Below are 18855 nucleotides of genomic sequence, written 5' to 3'. Positions count from 1 at the left end.
CTCCCTCCCTCCCTCCCTTCCTCTCTCTCTTTCTCCCTTCCCTTTTTTCCTTTCTTTCCCCCTCCCTCCCTTTTTTCTTTTCTTTCTTTCTTCCCTCCTCCTCTCCTCCCCCTTCCTCCCTCTCTCTCTCCCCCTCCTTCCCTTCCTTCCTTCCCCTCTTTCTCCCTTCCTCCATTCCTTTCTCCCTCCCTCCCTTCAGCGTCGCCCTCGGGTTCAGTGAGGAGCCGAGCGGGAGCTGCCCCGGCTGCGGCAGCAGTAGCAGAAGGGGATAGGAACTGCGGAGTTGAGCAGGTTTTGTGGCACAGCACTTATGGGAAGGTGTTATTAGTTATCAGTGGATTGTGGCATCACCACGATGTCACTTTAGATGCCAGCACCAGGAGGGGCATCCAAAGTGTGCCCATCTGGAGGAAAACACGCTATCTTGCACTTGCCACTTGCCAAAACAAGAGAGCTTTTACCTCTGGAAGGTGATGTACCCCACACAAACACCTGGTGCTGGCTGGGTCAGAAAGACGTTTGTGAATGTGAACATGTCCTGGACTGATGATTCAGGTGACAGCAGGGACACAAAGAGCTTTGAGGTTCAACAAGACCAAGTGCCAGGTCCTACACTTTGGCTCCCAACAACCCCCTGCAGTGCCACAGGCTGGGGGCAGAGTGGTTGGAAAGCTTTCCAGCGGAAAAGGACCTGGGGGTGCTGGTCGACAGCTGGCTGAACACGAGCCAACAGTGTGCCCAGGTGGCCAAGAAGGCCAATGGCATCCTGGCCTGTATCGGAAATAGTGTGGTCAGCAGGACCAGGGAAGTGATTCTTCCCCTGTACTGGCACTGGTGAGGCCACACCTTGAATCTTGTGTCCAGTCCTGGGCTCCTCAATTCAAGAAAGATGTTGAAGTGCTGTAGTGTGTCCAGAGAAGGGCAACAAAGCTGGTGAAGAGTCTGGAGCACAAGTCTTATGAGGAGCAGCTGAGGGAGGTGGGGTTGTTTAGTCTGGAGAAAAGGAGGCTCAGGGGAGACCTCATCACTCTCTATAACTACCTGACAGAAGGCTGTAGCCAGGTGGGGCTCAGCCTCTTCTCCCAGGCAACCAGCGATAGGACAAGAGGACATAGCCTCAAGCTGTGCCAGGGGAGATTTAGGTTGGACATTAGGAGGAATTTCTTCACAGAAAAGGTGATTAGACTTTGGAATGGACTGGACTGCTAAGGGAGGTGGTGGAGTCACCATCCCTGGAGGTGTTCAAAGAAAGACTGGAAATGGCACTAAGTGCCATGGTGGTGTTGACTCATAGATTGGACTTGATGAGCTCAGGGGTCTTTTCCAACCTAATTTATTCTGTGATTCCATGAAACTGGTTGACACAGTCACCCCTACTGCTCACAGGCCCACAACGACCTGTGGAAGCAGTGATGTGGGAGCCAAGTCAGCACAGCCGTATGAAAACCACTGCGCTCCATGTGGGTGGCTGTATCCCACATTTTTCTCCTCTGGGATGTGTGTGGGGGTAGTAGTTGGGTGTTTTTCTGCCTCCATCAAGACATCACCATAACTGGAAGAATGCTTTGATTTCCCAGAAGCATGTGGTTGCCTTGTTGCATTATGTGTCATCTCTTCCAGCCACTGCTGACTTCTGAGCAATTACCAGGCTGCCAAACCCAATTCACTGTTACAGATCAACCCCCCCCAACGGTGAACTTTTTGAAGTGGAAACACCTCCATGACTAGGAACAAAGACTGGCCGACGATGATGACCTCTCTTGCTGTCTGAGAGGGTGGTTAGTGTTTGCTCTGTGCAGCCCCATGAGCCTCTTTTCTGCATACATCAAAAAACTAGCTGAAGCCACCCACAATGCTGGAGTACAAGGGCAAGAGCATGTTGCGAATAATCATTTTGAAGTCCTGTGTCTAAGAAGTGATTTATTTATGAAGAGAAGCTGAATGAGAAATGCAGTCCTTCAGGTGGGAGCTCTGTGAAGAGAAGAGACTGACATCCTGACCCTGGCCACTGACAGTTTTACATCAGTGAAGCTCTAGAATTGATGGGCCAGGCCCTGATCTCTGCATGAGGAGCTCACTGGGGCTCAGCAGTGCAACAGTGCTTGACTGTGGCTGAGGATGATACAGAGAAGACAGAGCCAACCTCTTCCCAGAGCTTTTGCATAGCAAAACACAAGAGGCGGGGGTTGCAAGTTGTAAGATGGAATTACAGTACAATAAAAGGGGGGGGGGAAATCACTGTGAGTGTGGGTAAACACTCTTATATCAGCCCATAGAGGTGGTGGAATATCCATCCCTAAATACAGTGAAAATTTAATTGGTCAGAGTCTGCCATGCTGTGGTCCTGAGAGAGACCCTGCAACACAAGCAGAGGTCACCCTGCAGAACCCTCCCCAGAGCTGACAGCTAATACAGACGAGAGCCCATTAAGCAAACGCCACACGGCAGAGGCACAACTCGAGCCTGCTGTCCGCCCCATGCCCTGGCAGGACTGTTCGGTGCGGCGGGGTCTGCCTGTCCCGCGCTGTCCCTGCGCTGTCTCCTGTGGACTTTGCAGGGTCGCTCCCCTGGCCACCAGCTGCGTTCCATTTCTAAGGGGGCATCGCCACCGTGTGGGCACTTCCCGGAACTGCTGCTGCAGGAAGGGGCCTGGATTCAGGGTTTGCAAAGTTGGGATATTTCTCCTATTTTATTGCAAGGAGAAATAGAGTAAAAAGAGTTTTCCCCCGCATCTAGAAGAACACCTGCATAACGTAAATAATTTACTTGTGCCCAAGGGCATTGTTCAGGGCCTTGTGCATGGCTGGACAACAGTCTGGTTAAAAGAAGTTGTGAAACTCATTTCTCCTGCTGTCCATTTCTGCTCCCAGAGCTGCAAGGGAGAAGAACGAGCAGTGAATGTCTCCTTTGCTGGCAGCTCCTGCCATTGGAAAGAAAGACAATACACAATACTAGCCTGAGGTGAAAAACCAGACTTGTTGACACTGACAAGGCCAAAACCTGTAGGTCTGATGTGTCTTACTTTTGTGCTCTTCCAGTGATGTGTGCACGTTGTGCATGTCCTTCAGTATGTCCCTGAACATTGGCCTTTGTATGTGTGTGCTGACTGACCCTGCCTTTTGTGCACAGCTGCCCCAATGTGTCCAAGATCGATTGAATTCTCTTTGTGTGAGATGGAGAATGACTCTGCATGTGCCCTGCAGCCATGTCTGTCTCAGTATTAGAAATCCAGCTGATTACCTCCTCCAAAGGGAATAAGTAATGAACTACTGATGAAAATGATTACCTAACATCCAAAAAAATAAGGCTAGCCAACCTGTAAAAAAAAAATCCCAGGAACCTGTTAATTTTCAAGAATAGGTCTGAGTAATTGCATAAAAAATGTGAAGTGCAGCTTTTTCCTGAAAACTGGGCTCACTCCTTACAGTTTACCAACAAAGCTTGGATCAAAAGTGCTCAGTTTCCACGTACAGACGTTTTTCCACCCCCAAATACACAATCCATGAAAAGTTTGACTCTGAGAGTTAAAACTCCCTTCTGCTTGTCTTTCATCATGTGTAATAAGGAGTCTGCAAGCAGATCACACGTTACATGACTGGCTAGCTTCTTGGCACTCAGATGCATTTCTGTGTACTGGGGCTGTGCTGAATCTCATGTTTCTGGCTGCTTTTCTGCTACTGTTTTCAGTGTCAACACAACTAACTCTGAGCTAACATCCTCCTTGATTGCTGTCCCTTGAGCCATGTTGTCCATTTCGGGGGCAACTTTCAGTGAGTAAGTGTGAGGATTTTATTCCCTGCCCACCACTCCACAGTCTACTTGCCTTGTCCCTGCCCCACTTCTGCTGGGTGCTCCAAACACCTGCAGTGGCCTCTCTGTGGTGCAGGTGGGAGACGGCCTTAATGAGGTGGAATAGGAGACTGCTTTCTCTGGGTATTTAAATTTTCCTTCCTCTGAAATTTCTTGCATTTAGGATTCTCAGAGATTTACCCAGAGGGAAGTCGGGTGAAATGGACAATGCTCTGTGGCATTTCCACATGCACCAAACACGTTTCAGTACCCCACAGATTTCTCCTCCTAGCCAAAGAGATAGATCTCAGGAGCATCTGTTCTTACCCACTGCTAAACACTGCTCAGTGCTGACCCCCCAGAAGGTACAACAGTTACCTCTATGAAAGCATTACTTGCAAAGGCAGTATTTGCAACCTGAAAAAAACAGCAACTTAAAGCCTAATAGGTTTTCTGAGACCTTGAGGATGGAAAGCATGAGCCCTGGCTTGGTTGATGGGTTTTTATTCGTAAGGCAACTTTCAGCCTTTCCATATCAGAGGCATGACCACACACTATCGCACAGCCCGGGGTCACTGGTCTGGCAGGGTGCTATCAAACCTTGTGGTCCTTGGGATGAGCCCTTGGGGTGTTGAGCTCCACAATGGAATGACAACAGGGCATATGGGGGACCACATCTCATGAGCACTGGCAGAGTGAAGGGTGAGAAACAGGCAGAGACTTGCCCTCTTTATGCATAGGTCTAACATGCCCAATTACTCCATCCTCTCCTCACCTCCACAATGTGAAAGACTCTTGTTGAGAGTGGTCATAATTCATGGTGAACACCCTGCCTCCCCCTTACTCCCTTCACACCCACTGCTCTCCTTCCAGAAAAAAATGTGTCTTTGATGAAATGAAATGGCTCAGTCAAAGAACCCCTCAAATGATTGGAGACCCCTGCAGTTGGCCACCCGTGCCCACTTCCCAGCTCTATTTCTGGCCGAGTTTGGAGTTTAAGTGGGCTGACCTTGTGCCCTGATAGCCCTGGGGGTCAGTGATGAAAGCGGATGGAGGCTTCACAGTCAGGTCTCTTGTGTGTGACTCTTTTGTTCCCTGGACAAGGGTGTGCAATGCTTGAGACAGTGCTTAATTGTTCAGGGGCACTGCTTTACCCGTCATGCCGTTCCCCGGGTGGCCCCAGCCCTTCTCGCTCATGTGTGGGAGGGGGGCAGCTTCCCTACTCGGGGTAGGGAGGAGGAAGCAGAGTCTGCATTGCTCAACATCATTTCTGGCTGTTTATCAATCTGGGTAATAAATTTTGTGGAGTTCCTGAAAGCAGAAAGAGAAAGAAAGTAAAAAAAAAAAAAAAAAAAAAAAAAAAAGAACTCCTCCCTGGCATTTTGTGACTCCTGCCTGTCACTGGGTGCATCCTCCATTGTCCTGCTGTGGAGGTGATGTTGTCACCTTGTCCTGGCCAGCTCCTGTGTCCATCCATTGTACTCCATGGGATGCACCTTGTCACCAAGAACTCCCTCTGCCCTTCTACAGGTGTTTAATGAGGAAAAAGCAAAGTGTCAGGCCTGAGGCACTGGGCTTAGTCTGAGTGGAGGCAGCATGTTCACACCAGGGAGTGCAGAAGCTTTGCATTGGTATTGTGGAGGAACAAGTCCAGGGCTGGGTATGCTGAGACTCCTGGAAAGTTTTGCTAGACCTGAGCTGGGCACCACACCTGGCACTGCTCTGAGGACATTCAGAGGAGTGGTGGGTTTTCTGTAGGTATGCTTGGGCAGGGGAAGGATGCTGGGCAACCTGTGGGCATGATGATAAAGAACTAAAGGTTTGCAAAAGCCTTGCCTGATGGAGGTAGGTCAGCAGAGCTCAGCACCTTGTACCACTCAATACCTCTTTGGCAGCCCCTTCAGCATCTTTCTTTTCATAGAAAGTCCTTCCTGTGCTTTACATCTTCATTACAGCTGGAGACTGGGGCAGGAGCCTCCACAGCAGGCCCTCCCCTCTGCCATTTTGGGGAGTGACTGTGCAGAGGAAATGGATAAAAGGAGCCCAGGGTCAGGGTTTAATTACCCCATTGCGTGCAGAGACAAGTGATGAACAGAGACTGTCAGTGGGTCACCGATTAGCTGCCACAGAGCAGACAGAGAAGGGGGAGATGTGATGAGCCCCTGGGACAGACCAGTGTTGGGGAGAGCTGTGAGACATGGAGATGGCAGCTGGTTGCGGGAGACACTTTTTCTTTTAGTTGTTTCCCCAGTCTTTCATCCCGCTCTTTGTCCCAGCTCCATCAGGAGCCCTGTGGGCTCAAAAGTCTCCTCTAAGGCCTTGGCTGCTTCACTGGTTTGGGATAAGTGGGGCTGGGGTTGCAGTCCCCTGGGGGAATGGAGAAGAAAGTGGGATGTCTCCTGCCAACTGTGCTGAGCTCTTGTCTCCCTGTGGAAAGGTGGTGAGGAAGGATGGAGGGAGGGAAGAAGGGAAGGAGGAACAAACGGATGTGAGGGAAGGAAAGGGAGAAGGCTGAAGGAAATGGCTGCTGGCAGGTGAGGTGTAATACTCCTCTCTGTAGGTGTGAAGGTCTCCTGCAGAGAGATCAGCCCAACCAAAGTGGAAACCAGACTGACTGCCTGTCTTCAGCCACACTGCCTCACCACTGCCTCCTCTGGACACAGCTGAATGCCTCAGGTAATAAATCTATCTGGCATCTGCTGGCTCTGGGATGGAGAGAGATAAGGATTATTATCTTGGCAGATTTGGTGACCTGGTTTTGTGTAGCTGAACGTAGAAGTAGCAAGTTTCAGCAAGTCTTAACTCTTCTGCTCCTAACCCCATAGGTATTTCCCCCTCCTTTCCTTCTCACTGTCATCATTCCACCACATTGCCTCTGAGCCCAGGCTCCCTCTTCCTGCATTTTGACAACTCAGTCAGCTCTACCCTGACCTTCCCTCAGTCCTGCCATACAATGTCACACCTAACCTTCTTCCACTAGTCTTGTTACCCTTGGTCTCATGACTCCTCTTTCTTCTCCTTTTCTCTAAAATCCCTCTACACATTCTCTTTTGGATTGTGACCTCCAGAGTCTACCTCCATTCACAGTTGCCCTCCAAGGTCCTGATTCCCATGTACCCTCTCCCTACTACTTCTAACCTTTCTTCTAACCTTAATTCTCACTCATCCTCTACCCCTCTTTCCTGTCCCCTTCACCCCTGATCTCCCAGGGTTGTTTGCGTGAATCGTTTCTGGAATCATGAGATCATTGTTTTTTTCTGTCTCTGTCAGTGGGAACATCATATTAAGTAGCGTGGATAAGTGACCAGGGGCCATTGGGGTGACTCTGGCACCCCCTCTCCCACCCTCCCTACCCCCTCTTCTTCTGTATCAAAGGAAGCTTTGTTGTCCAAAAGCAGAAAGAGAAAAGCAGATAAAAAGGCAGAACATGTGATCTCATTGGCTTTATTTAGCCATCTAGCTATCCCTCCTCTCTTTTCTTGATTCATCCCAAATTATCTAAGTAAGAATCCATAATCCATCCTAGGGCTTCTTATCTGTGAAGAGACGGTGGTAGATTTTTTTTCCAAGAGACTTCAACAGCTGACCTCTTGGTCTCCATGGGGTGCAAAGATGACCCTGACAGGGCTCTCTAGACAGTGTAATGCCTTTGGCTGTAGTAGTGTTCACTTGGGGAGTGTGGGATCCCACCCTGTGAAGGAGAATTGAAATCAGGGAGAAGGAAAACCTTTTCCTTAAAGTTTCAGCGTTGCTTAATGCGGGTTTCCAAGAGGATCCGGCAATGCATGGCTTCATCAGGGGCACTGCTTGGTGGGGAGATTTATGTTTGTAGCATTAGATGCACAACATTTGAATTAATGAGTTTCTGGATCTTCCAGAGACTTGTTTTTTTGACAAGAGTAAAATTCTTCATCTCAGGGTCCTTCAGTTGTCCTTTGTGATGGAGATGATGATTGTTTATCTACTATGGCTGACTGCACACTCCTGGCAAGCACTCTGTACATAGAGCTACTGTGGGAGTGGTGGGGCACAGCTGGGATTGTAGTAACGATCTCTGTGTCTGTATTGGGATTCATTCAGATGCTATCAAGCCAGGAGGCAGGAAGAAGGATTATTATATGTGCCTTAATTGTTACACATTAGATGAGTTTGAGGCTTTACAGTGAAAGCTGCTCTGCATGCTGTTTCAGAACAGATATGTTTGACTAAGCACAAATCTTTATTGTGGGCAGAGTCATATGAATATAAAGAGTTGGTCAGTGCATCGTTTTCATGATGTTTTAACCAGCTTGGTTAAAATCTACCAGACAAGAAGTCCTTCTAATGCGGGAATATAATGGCCCTTTTATCTGTATAGTCCATTCCCCTTCGCTACAGGAGTAAAAATTCTCCGCATAACGCCTTACGTCCACAGCTTTGTATCTGTGTGTGCGGGATGTTGCTAAGGCTGAAATTTCATTATTGTTTCTAGGACCTTCCAAAACAGTTAAGGCACTGAATGGGAGAAGAGTGCAGAAAGCTTGGCAGATGGACCCAAGCAGCATATGCTGTGTTCACCTAAAGCATGACATGGACTGAAATGAACTCAGGACAAAGGATGGTCAGAGGAGTCAGGAGGGTGAGTAGAGAAGGTGAGCAGAAAGGCAAGAGGATTTGCTTCAGGTGAGACTGAAGAATTTTATTTTTTGCAGAAGACAGTATCAGTGAAGTATATACCCAAATGCTGTAAAAGGCAGGGAGGTGGGAATGTGGCTAAGGAATTGTTTCTGTTGCAGAAAGGTCACTGTAGAAGTTGCAGTGACTTTGGTGTCATGTGATCTTATGCATATCTGTGTACGTGAGAGGTGACTCAGTGGAGCAGCATGTGCAAGGAGACTGTAGCTAGAAGGATGCCTATGGGAATGCCTGAGGTATAATTTCGATGGGGTGTGGGAAGACAATGTTCCTGGGGATTTGCCACAACTTTTCTGTGGTAGATCATGCACAAGAAGATTTACAACAATAGTGCAGAGAAACCATGGGACACTACAACCCATCCAACAAAGAGTGATGGCTCCAGCTTACAAACAGCTGAATCAGTAAATGTGGAGGCAAGAAAGTGACTTTTTTGTACCTCCTATGTATTTTTTAATAAATGCCAAGTTCCCATAAAAATCTAGACCTGCTGAAGCTGCCACTCGACTCCTGCCAGTTCTCGGTTCCTATCATTTAATTTTCCTGAAACAGACATCATGACTCAATTCACAAGACATTTCCATTAGCATGTTGGGCTGATTCAACTTATATCCTGCCATGTTGTGTCTGACTCATTTTTCCCCACGTCTAAGAAAAGCCCGGGGGAAGGCAGAGGGCCCTTCACATAGATGCTCAAGGTCTCTATCAGATAATAAGGGAAGAAATATTTGCCATGACCAAGCTATGGCCATTTTTTGCCATTCCTTAGTCACTTGGCAGCCAATGGAGGGAAGAGGCGAGAGCAGGGTGGGGGAGAGTAAATGAGACAGAGAGATGAGAACAAAAGATCCTTTTGTAGTAAAGAGAGAGAGAAAAGGGAAAGCATCACCAAATGCCCAGAAGCCATGTTTGTAACAAGAGACCTATTCTCTCAGCTACTTGGAAAACAACTTGGAGTAAAAGGCCCTGGTTGAATTAACCCTTCATGGAGGCGATTTACTGAGCATGAGGGAAAGAGGCATGGCCATGGGAGGCATAGTCTGTGTGGCAAGGCAGCGATCTTGGCTCTTGGGCAATTTAAAACAAGGTTTGGTTGTCTGGGAAAAGGATGTAGGGATGATGTTGGGTGGTTTGACCCTACCAAAGTTTTAAAATGTCAGATGTCCTTTCTTCATAGAAGCCTTGGTTTTGGAAAAGATCACTGTAGAGATTTTTGCAGCATATGAAACGATTACTCTTTCCCATTGACATTTTTCCTAGGGATACTGGCAGATAGGACTGTGGAGTAAGAAAAACACTGCCCAAAAAATAAATGGTTTACCACAGAATAATCTTGTCCCATCATGGCCTCTGTGAATTCAGTTTCTATTGCTGGCCTTCAAAACGTCTGTTCTCACACATTTCATCTCTCTTGCTCATGTCTTAGTCCTCCCTTTGGCTGAGAAGAACAATTTTACTGGAGTTAGGGTTTCTCTGTACAAATGAATTGAAGATAAGCCAAATCCTCCATTTCCAAAGAAACAACCATCTTTATTTAATAGTGAACTCTCTCCCTTCACCTCCTCCCTGTTCTTTATAAGGAGATTTCCTCTTTTATTGAGTGGATCTTCAGATGAAAGGAGACTTTTGTGATGATGGTACCAGAAAAAGTTCTACCCAAGGAAACAGGATCTGCACCTGTATGAAGATGGTGGATATAGGCATAGGCTGTGTTAGTTTGAATATGAGCTTGCTTCCAGGTGCTCTACAAAACAGAAGAAGCAAGACAGACAGATCTGAAAGAAAAGCTTTTTCTACTTATAACAGTACAGAAGGGACAACACCCTACCTCTGGAGCCTCCTAACACAGTGCCAGGCAAAGGGGTGGAAAGAGTAGTCTGGAAATGGAAAGGCAGTTCTCCTCTCTGCTTCATTGTCTCACAAGGTCAAGAGCAGTGTCCACTCATCATGGGTCACCCATCCCCCTTGGCCTGATGGCGCAGATGGGGAGGATGCAGTGGGTGCCCGTGGAGCCCGCAGTCAGGTGGGCTCTGAGCGGATGTGAGATGCACACAGCTTTACAACTGTGCTTTCGTAAATAAGCGATCACATGGGACTCGTGTGTGTCTGTTAGAGCAGCGGTTTGAAAACAACCAGGAAAATCATGTGGCAACAGAAATCTGCAGGCTCCCAGCCCTCCCCCACCATCTGACCTTCTCCCTCCCTTTCTTTTCTATCTCTCCCTCTGTCTTACTGAGATGGTAACCACAAAGGCTGGAGCTGAATTTTGCTCCTGCTAACCTCATCCAGGGCTTTGGGGTGTTTGTGTTGGCACTTGGTCTTAAAGTCCAACCTACCTGTGCTACTTAGACCACCTGTGCTGTGTAATGTTCCCTGCAGTCCTGCCAGGGAAATGTTCAAATTCAGTCTCCTAAAGGGATTGGAGGACATTTACCCAGAGGGGATACTAAATATGATTAAACTCATTGCTCAATGGGATTTTCACTATTGCAGGTGTGAGTCTGGCAAAAATTGACTTTTTCTTGGCATTATGGTTTTAACAACTGATTGGCACTTACTGGAGTTACTGTAAGGTCAGAAGAGAGAGTTCTGGAGTTTGAAATGAGGTTTGAAAACTAAAAAACTTGAAGTTCTCCACTGCTACCTCCTACAACTCATTCACAGTAGCACAGCAAGGCAGGAGTCTCAGAGCACTGAGATCTCAGCTGAGCTACAAGCAGGTGGTGTTCTATGTGGAGCAAGTGCTACTACACTGTCAGTTAATGCACATCTTTGAGCCTTGTCTCCATTCACAGCCTCCTAGGTCCTGGGTGCATATGGCTACCAACCTTGTTGAGTGCAAAGAGCTCATGGAGTCAGGAAGAAATGGAGGGATTTATTGGACTGTGCAAGGTGAGGCTCAACCTGTCCCACTGTCCTAGCACTTGGGCGGTGCTGTTGATTACACCTTCTTATACCATACAATTCTCTAGCTATCATTTCCTCCAAGCTGGCTTTTCCTGACTTAGAAGCTCAGGATCTTAGTCCACAGTTCATAACCTTTTCCTGTGCTACATGTTCCACCAAATTCCACATGTTCCACATGTTCTCCTCTCCCACAAAACCATAGGGAGCAAAGTGATGGACATGTTCTGTGTAGTCTAGATTTGACTGGGTTTGCCTTAGACTGTGTTGAATTTGGATCTGAAAATGGGCCTGGTTTGGACTGAGTTAATATTTACAGCAGATGGGAGTGGGCTGATGGAAAGAATTTGCCTGGATACAGTGCTGCTAAAATGGTGAGTGAATTTACTGTGGCTGGTTTAAAAGCCTTGTTTTGCTTATACCAGAACCTGTCACTCCACTTGGGAAGCAGTTTGCTGGACAGCTTTCTATGGATAGGAAAAAGATTATTCAGCAAGTGTTGAAATGGGATTCTCAAAAAGTGACAAAAGTCTTTAATTCCTCAGTGTCCAGCTGCTCCAGGCTATCTCCTTCTCCCACAACCTGTGAGCGATTCATGCCAGAACATCTGAGTCTTCTTCCCAATCTAATGCACCAGGCCAAATCTTTCATCACTCAGCATCTTAGCCTTAAAAAGGAAAATCTTCCCATCCAGGAATCATAGAATCATAGAACGGTTTTGTTTGGAAGGGACCCTAAAAATCCTCTATTCCCAACCTCCCTGCCATGGAAGGGGATGCCACCCCAGTAGACAAGGTTGCTCAAAGCCCCACATAACCTGACCTTGAACAGTTCCAGAGATGGACAGGAATGGCTATCAGTGTTTGAAGTGCGAAAATAGAACCTGTAAACCTCTCACAGGACTTACATTTTGACTAGGTTTCCTTGATAGGACAAAATTTCATGCATTCTAATATGGTGTGTGTAACACATTGCCCCAGTGTTACTTATCAAGGGAATATAATAAATACTTCACTTGGACACAGGATTAAGCCCCAAACAAAGGAAAATTAAGACTGTTTCTAAATAAACAATGTCTCAACACAAAAGACTCTACCTGGAGGATCTGGCAACTCAGTCTAGGTGACAGTGCTGCCAAATCCCTTCCCTCCACACTTGTTCTGGCTCTGCTTTAAAAAAAAATACAAAGCAGAAAGAAATGTGTAGTGACGAACAGGAGATGTTGTGGTCCCGGGGAGAAGCAGAGCCTCATCTCTTTGCACAGTTAGCAGAATGGAGCAGGAGAGCGGAGGGTAGCACAGTGCTGTACAGCTGCAGGGCTGCTCACAACAGGGCAGAGCTCCCAGAGAATGTGCTCTTTGTTCCCTGCCTTTAAAGGGTAAGAGAAACACTTATGCATGGCAAATTAGCCCAAAAATGTATTTCTCTAAAACACCCGATTGTCTGGCCAGCTCTGCAGCTGCAGGGAAGTTCCAGCGAGAGAAGGGGGAGGCGGCGGGAAGGAGGAGGGAGGCAGGGAAGGAGGATATTGATGGCTGGGGGGGGGCAAGGCAAGATGATTGTGCGAACGAGGGAGAAATTCTCATGCCTTGATTCAAACAGAGCTGACCAGTGAGCTAGGGGACCCCTGACAGAGGGGCCACGTTGGTAGCCAGGGGACCACGGATACGGTGTTGTCCTCTGGGGGATAGGGAGAGGAGGGGACATGAGGCAGCTGTGCTGTGGACAGCGTGGGAGCAGGCACTGGTGCAGCCGGTGGTGCCGGGGAGTCCTGCTGCCCGCCAGGTTCAGCTGTGCCATCTGGGCCGGGATGCTCAGCGAGCAGTGCCATGCTCCTCTAGTCACCGTGTCACACATCCCAGCAGGCTATGACTCCTTCCCTGCTCCTGAGCAAAGTGCACAATGTTGAACTGTCTCAGAGGTACAGGGCCCGTGCTGTTCCCAAGAGGTGACACTTAGATTTAAAACATCCCAAATGTACCTCTTGATTAGGAAATTGATCTGGGCTTGTTAAGAATTTCCAGCTTAATGCTGATACCCATTTAAAAACTCCCAGACTCTTTGGCAAGTGGTTCCTTGAACTTCCCTGGGGTTTGGGAAGCAAAACCTAGTGGCAAAATTCTTGACAACTGCTCAGACTGCGAAGTTCATAGTGAGTGCCACAGTCCTGTCCCTACCCCAAGGGATGCCCCTGGAAGCAGTCAGGTCCACCATGAGCACATCTGAGACCTCAGTGTCCAAGGAGTGTCTCTCACGTGGTCTGGGATGAGACATCCTCTTCGTGTACATGATGAGAATTTATTTTCTTTTCTATTACCTGCTCATGTGGAAGGAGAGGTGCTCCCTGCTGCAAACTGCAGTGCTTTGCAGGCACAGCCTTGAGACAACCTGACTCATCCTCATCACTGCCCACTGAATGCTTTTAAGGGCATCTGCAGTGTGATCCTGATGCTGCCTGCAGGGAGAGCAGCTCAGGCTAGACTTTGCCTTTGAGGACACTCAGGGGTGCACTTGCCTGCTATAGATCCAGGTCCCAGTGCTCTGTCCTTTCTGTCACATGTCATGACCTACTCTGGGCCGACACTAACTTCTCCTTCAAAGCCACAAGTGCCACCTGCTGTGAGGGCTGATGAGATTGAGAGATGGCCTTAGGTTGGGCAAAGCTTAGACTGCCCATGGGAAAAAAGAGAGCCATGAGAGTCTCAGAGGGGATTTGGCTTTAATACATTCCTGTGACTGTCCAGCACAGGTGAAGGGTTGATGTTGCCACCAGTTCAAGTTGGCACAGGCAAACCATACTCTGTTTCCAGTTTGCTGTTATACTCATCATGAGACTAAATTTTTTCAAGGAAAACCCTGTAACTCTCTGAGTTTTTAATGTAGAAGTCCTATGAAGTCCCCTCTCACTGGACTAGAGGAAGAGAAGGACAAGTGGACCTGAATGTTTTGTCTGAGCAAGTAGTGATACTGACTGATGCTGGGAATTATTTACAGAATCATGGAATGGGTCAGGTTGGAAGGGACCACAGGAGGTCATCTGGTCCAACCTTGCTGCTCAAGCAGGGTCATACTAGAGCATGTTTCATAGGATTGCATCCAGGTGGTTCTTGAACTTCTCTAATGAGGGAGACTCCACAAACTGTCTTGGCCACCTGTACCAGCACGTGGTGACCTGCACAGTAAAGAAGTTCTTCCCCATATTCAGGTGGAACTTCCTGTGCATCAGTTTCTGCCCATTGCCTCTTGTCCTGTTGCTTGGACAACTGCCTATTCATTCTTTGAATCTTACCTATTCATTCTTTCTTTTCAGAGGAAGATGCTTTAGCTGACACTGGGTATGGAAGTACCTGCTGGATATGGAGCAGGATCTGACTGGGGGAAGCCAGAATCAGGTTTGATAATTTCTTATAGCGAAGAAGATCATCAGGCTTCTGTTGAAGAGGTGTGATGGGCAGAAGAGGAGGTAGGGAGCTGAACCACTTTTTAAATGAGGTGTTGGGAAGCTGCTGGCAGCTGTACAGTCTGTCATCACTACCTTGCATATCTCTTTGTGGCCAATTCACTCTCTCATTTTATGTTTACGTGGGAGAAGAGAGTATGAAAAATGTTAGCTTTAATTAAGTCAGCAATATTACTTAGCTTTGACACAGTTCATTTTCCACTCGGGTGAAAAGGGGTCCCTCAGCATGCACTGCTATATATCCATGTGATAAGGGAGAGTCTGTCCTGTTCCCTCCTCTCAGCCCTTCACATCCCTGCCACTCCTCACATGTCGCTTTAGAAACACCCTGAGCTGCAGCTGCACAAACATCTGCGACCACATTAAATGAACTTAAGCCTCTCATTTTTAAGGCCACAGAGGTACAGCTGTGCCAGTGCTGGGCTTTACACCTGACCTGCAGGGGGTAGGTGGCACGGACTGATGGCAGGCCTGCCGTGAGTTCCGAGATCACCTGTGCCAAGGTGGGACTCAGGGAAATCAAGAACCCAACCACACTCCAGGACTTTGTGGAGACCCTGAGACCTCCCAAGAATGGCAAGGTTGTGGCATCATCTGAATGTGGGAATGACTGGTACTAGGGAAGCAATTATTAGTAAATAATTTACCAAGAAATGGGACTTCAGAGAAATGAAACCAGTTGCAAATCCAGACGTAATTCAACAAGCACTTTTGACTGGAAAGCGAGTGTGGGAGATAAATTTTTAAAATATCAAAACATTTCATTTCAAGGCAATTTTCCTGAATTATTCTTTTCTAAATGCCAAAATGCTGTGAATGGTCATTTTCAAAGTGAATTTCTGACATTTCATTTCAAGCCAGCATTTTGCATTTAAAACTTGACCCAGATTGAAAGATGAGAGGTCAGACACAAGAGCCTAATAACCACAAAATAAAACCTGCTATTTCAAGTTCAGCAGAATGTTTCAATCTCTGAGTCATGCCATTTGAAATAAAAAATAAAAAATCACCACAGAGCTCCTGCGTATCCAGGTCAACATGCCCCTATATGACACCTCTGAGGTGGTGGAGTCACTGGAGCAGAAACAGACGGTGTGATGGGGCAAAAAACCAGCCAGCAGTGGCCTGAAATGAACTTGAAAATGCCCTTGAGCATCCCAGACAGAATTTCACTCTTTTATCAATAAATTTCACTTTGATCTCAATAAGGCTGTTTATGGTGGGATATGCACCTCTTAGGGATGTTTGTGTATGTTCAGCTTCATGGGTAGCAACAGACATGGCAATGACGAGTAAAGCCCCTGTGGCTGTGGCGATTTTACCCAGCTTTAGTCAAAGTGGCAAGCAAAACGTAATCACCTTCCAGCAATCCCTGGAAGCACTGCCCCACTGATCCCCATGAAAATCAGTGCAGGTCTTCATAGGCATGTGTCCATGGGCTGCTGCAGGGGAAAAAATGCAAGTGTAAGCAAGATCTGGGCACAAGAAAATCTCTGCTAATTTGGGAAGTGGCCCTGTTACTTACTATAATGGGTGGGTAGGTTGGGGGACAATAACCAAGCAGGATGAAGGACATGGACAATGCTTTGAGAACACTGTGCCTCCCAATTGCCAACTGTAGGAAGGCAGGTTCCGTCTTGAGGGACGTGAGGATTAGCCTTCCTTCCCCTTCCCCACTGGCCCCAGCTCCTCACTCCCACTGCCCCATCCTCTCTGCCATGCACACGTGGTCCCAGCTGGCCATGAATAGAGTTGGCACGAGTGGGCCCAGCCAGAGCCACTGGGGATCACGACTCTCGACCTGAATAAGAAGCATAAAGGCACAGAGCAGCCCCGTCGCGGCTCTGTCCCGACCCATCCTCCCCAGCTGCAACAGCATCCGCTGTGGGCCCAGACCAGCCATTCTTACCACGTCCTTCTGTGCCGTTTGTCTTTCTCTCCCTCTCTTGCCTCCCCCCACCCCCGCCTCTTTTTTTTTTTTAATCCCCTTTTTTTCGAACATATCATTAAAGGAGCAACAAAAAAGATGGGACAATACAGCCATTGATGAACTGCTCTCGTCCTCCAGTCCCGATCCCCCCCACTCCCTCCCTCCCCTTCTCTGGTGCGTGCCAACACTCTTTCCACCCGCCCAGGGCTGGAGCCAGCGCCAAACAACCTCTGCTAATAAACAAGAGGAACCAGATAAACCAGGAACACAATAGAGGGATTTGTTGCACTTTAGTGATGGTGGGAACAATGTCAACTCCGTGGCGCAGCTGCATGGACCCCCTCCCATCCTCTCCCCCCAACGCCTTGTGCCCCCCGTGTATTTGCAGCCCAACACTGTGATTTATGAAAGGCCAAAGGTCATCATGCATTAAAGGGCTTCTTTCTTGCATCATTTATTAACCCCTCTACGACAAGGCACACTCATTGTGGTAGTGGTGGTGGCGGTGCTACAGGGAGTGGGGCAGGAGTCTATCCCAGTGGCACTACGGATCTTTCAGAGGATGCTGAGATGCCGGGCTAGTGCTTAAGACTGGTTATACACTAACCTGGTATGTGGGGAGAGAAGGGGAGGCTTTGGTGGGATACGTTTCGGCCAGCAAAATCTACTCATGCACTCCAGCATGGCTCTGTTTGCATTTCATGCAGGTCACTGTCTGCCCGACCTACACTTGCTGCCAGGCTGGTAAGCTTGAGTTGCAGTCTGTGCTCACACCTGGAGCTGACCCGAAGGGCTGCCCTGAAGGCCCTCTAGTCCACATGGTAGAGCTGACCACATTGCATTGTCAGAGCCTCCAGTCTGTGCTACCACACGTTGTCACATAGCTGCCCATGATGTGGCCAGGTAGAGAAGAGGCAGGGGGTCATGATGTAGGATGGATCACTCCAAAGTCTCCTTCTCAGGACAGTAGAGATGTGGCCAAAGTCTCTTCTTTTCTCACCAGAGCTGGTTGTCATTACAGGCAATGCTGCAGTGTCACTGTGCAGCACTTTCAAGCCTTCCTCTGTAGCCATGAAGAAATGCCATGAAACAGTCACAAGACAAGTCCTTAGACTAATCTTTTTCTCCTGAAATTTCAGTGACCAAGGCAGTTTGGGTGAGACAATGCAACAGCAAAGGCTTCAGCACTGAACTTTGTAGTTCCCTAAGCTACAGCCTGCTATCCTGTGATTGAGGGCTCCCTGGAGACCCTCTCCATGGGCAAACTTGATTGGGAGGACAAATCTGACAGCCATTATAGGCTGGGGGTGATGAGTGAGCCCTGGAAAGGGGGTGCCTCCTGCAGTTCAAGTGCAGTGTGAGGGCAGTGGGGTTGTGCTGGCGCCTAGTTGCCTGGCACATCCCCCCAGGCTCAGCAGAGGGGAGGCTGTGGTGTTGACGGGCTTGGACATCTCATCCCTCCTGGGGATGAAGTGATGGGTAACAAGAGACAAGCTTAGGAGCTGTTGGGATCCCTTTGAGTATGAGTGTCAGGGTGAGATCCTGCACAGGTTAGAGGGCACATGGAGTTCGGGGTGAAGGGGAAGATAGTCCCGCTGCCCAAATACTGGCTGGTAACTCTGGTTACCATCCAAACTGCTCTTGCCCTGGCTCTGGTGCCTCGGCCTCAGGCCGTGCTCTCTCGTTCACTCTCCCTCACATTCCTCCGGGAGCTGATCAGGGCTTGAATGACACCCCAGATGACTCTTTGCTATTAATTCCTGTGAACAGAAAGGGCTCCTTGTTCTCCCAGTCCTACTCTCTGGAGGAATTACAGGGGCCAAGGCAGCAGGCTGAAGCCTTCGCGACTTAACCCTTCCCCCGGCTCCCCAGGAGCCTCCCTGCATTAAGAGGACCAGCAACAGGTGAAGATCGCTCTGGAGCCACCTTGACCACTACTGAATGAGCTCACTGGGATCACTCAGCATTGCTACCACCACAGGTCCTGTTGAGAGGGTCCCCTTTTCTGCTTTTCTGGTTGTTCTGCCCAGTCTTGTACAATTCCCTTCCTTTCTGCTCTTGGCATTTCTCCTCTGCGGTGCAGACCGAAAGCATCCAG

The 18855-nt window shown here is 48.3% G+C and overlaps 1 long non-coding RNA gene across 1 annotated transcript; it reads left to right on the top strand.

Annotated features, from left to right (window-relative positions):
* Positions 1–12: 12 nt before the first annotated feature.
* LOC135414367 (uncharacterized) lies at positions 13–16105 on the top strand. The gene is made up of 4 exons (XR_010430678.1): positions 13–291; positions 6350–6465; positions 8261–8407; positions 14678–16105. It is a non-coding gene; the product is annotated as an uncharacterized LOC135414367 (long non-coding RNA).
* The last annotated feature ends 2750 nt before the right edge of the window (positions 16106–18855 follow it).

Source organism: Pseudopipra pipra, chromosome 5 (assembly GCF_036250125.1).
Source record: "Pseudopipra pipra isolate bDixPip1 chromosome 5, bDixPip1.hap1, whole genome shotgun sequence".
Lineage (NCBI taxonomy): Eukaryota > Metazoa > Chordata > Aves > Passeriformes > Pipridae > Pseudopipra > Pseudopipra pipra.
Note: the sequence above shows the minus strand (reverse complement) of the source record. Positions and strands in the feature narration are given on the sequence as shown.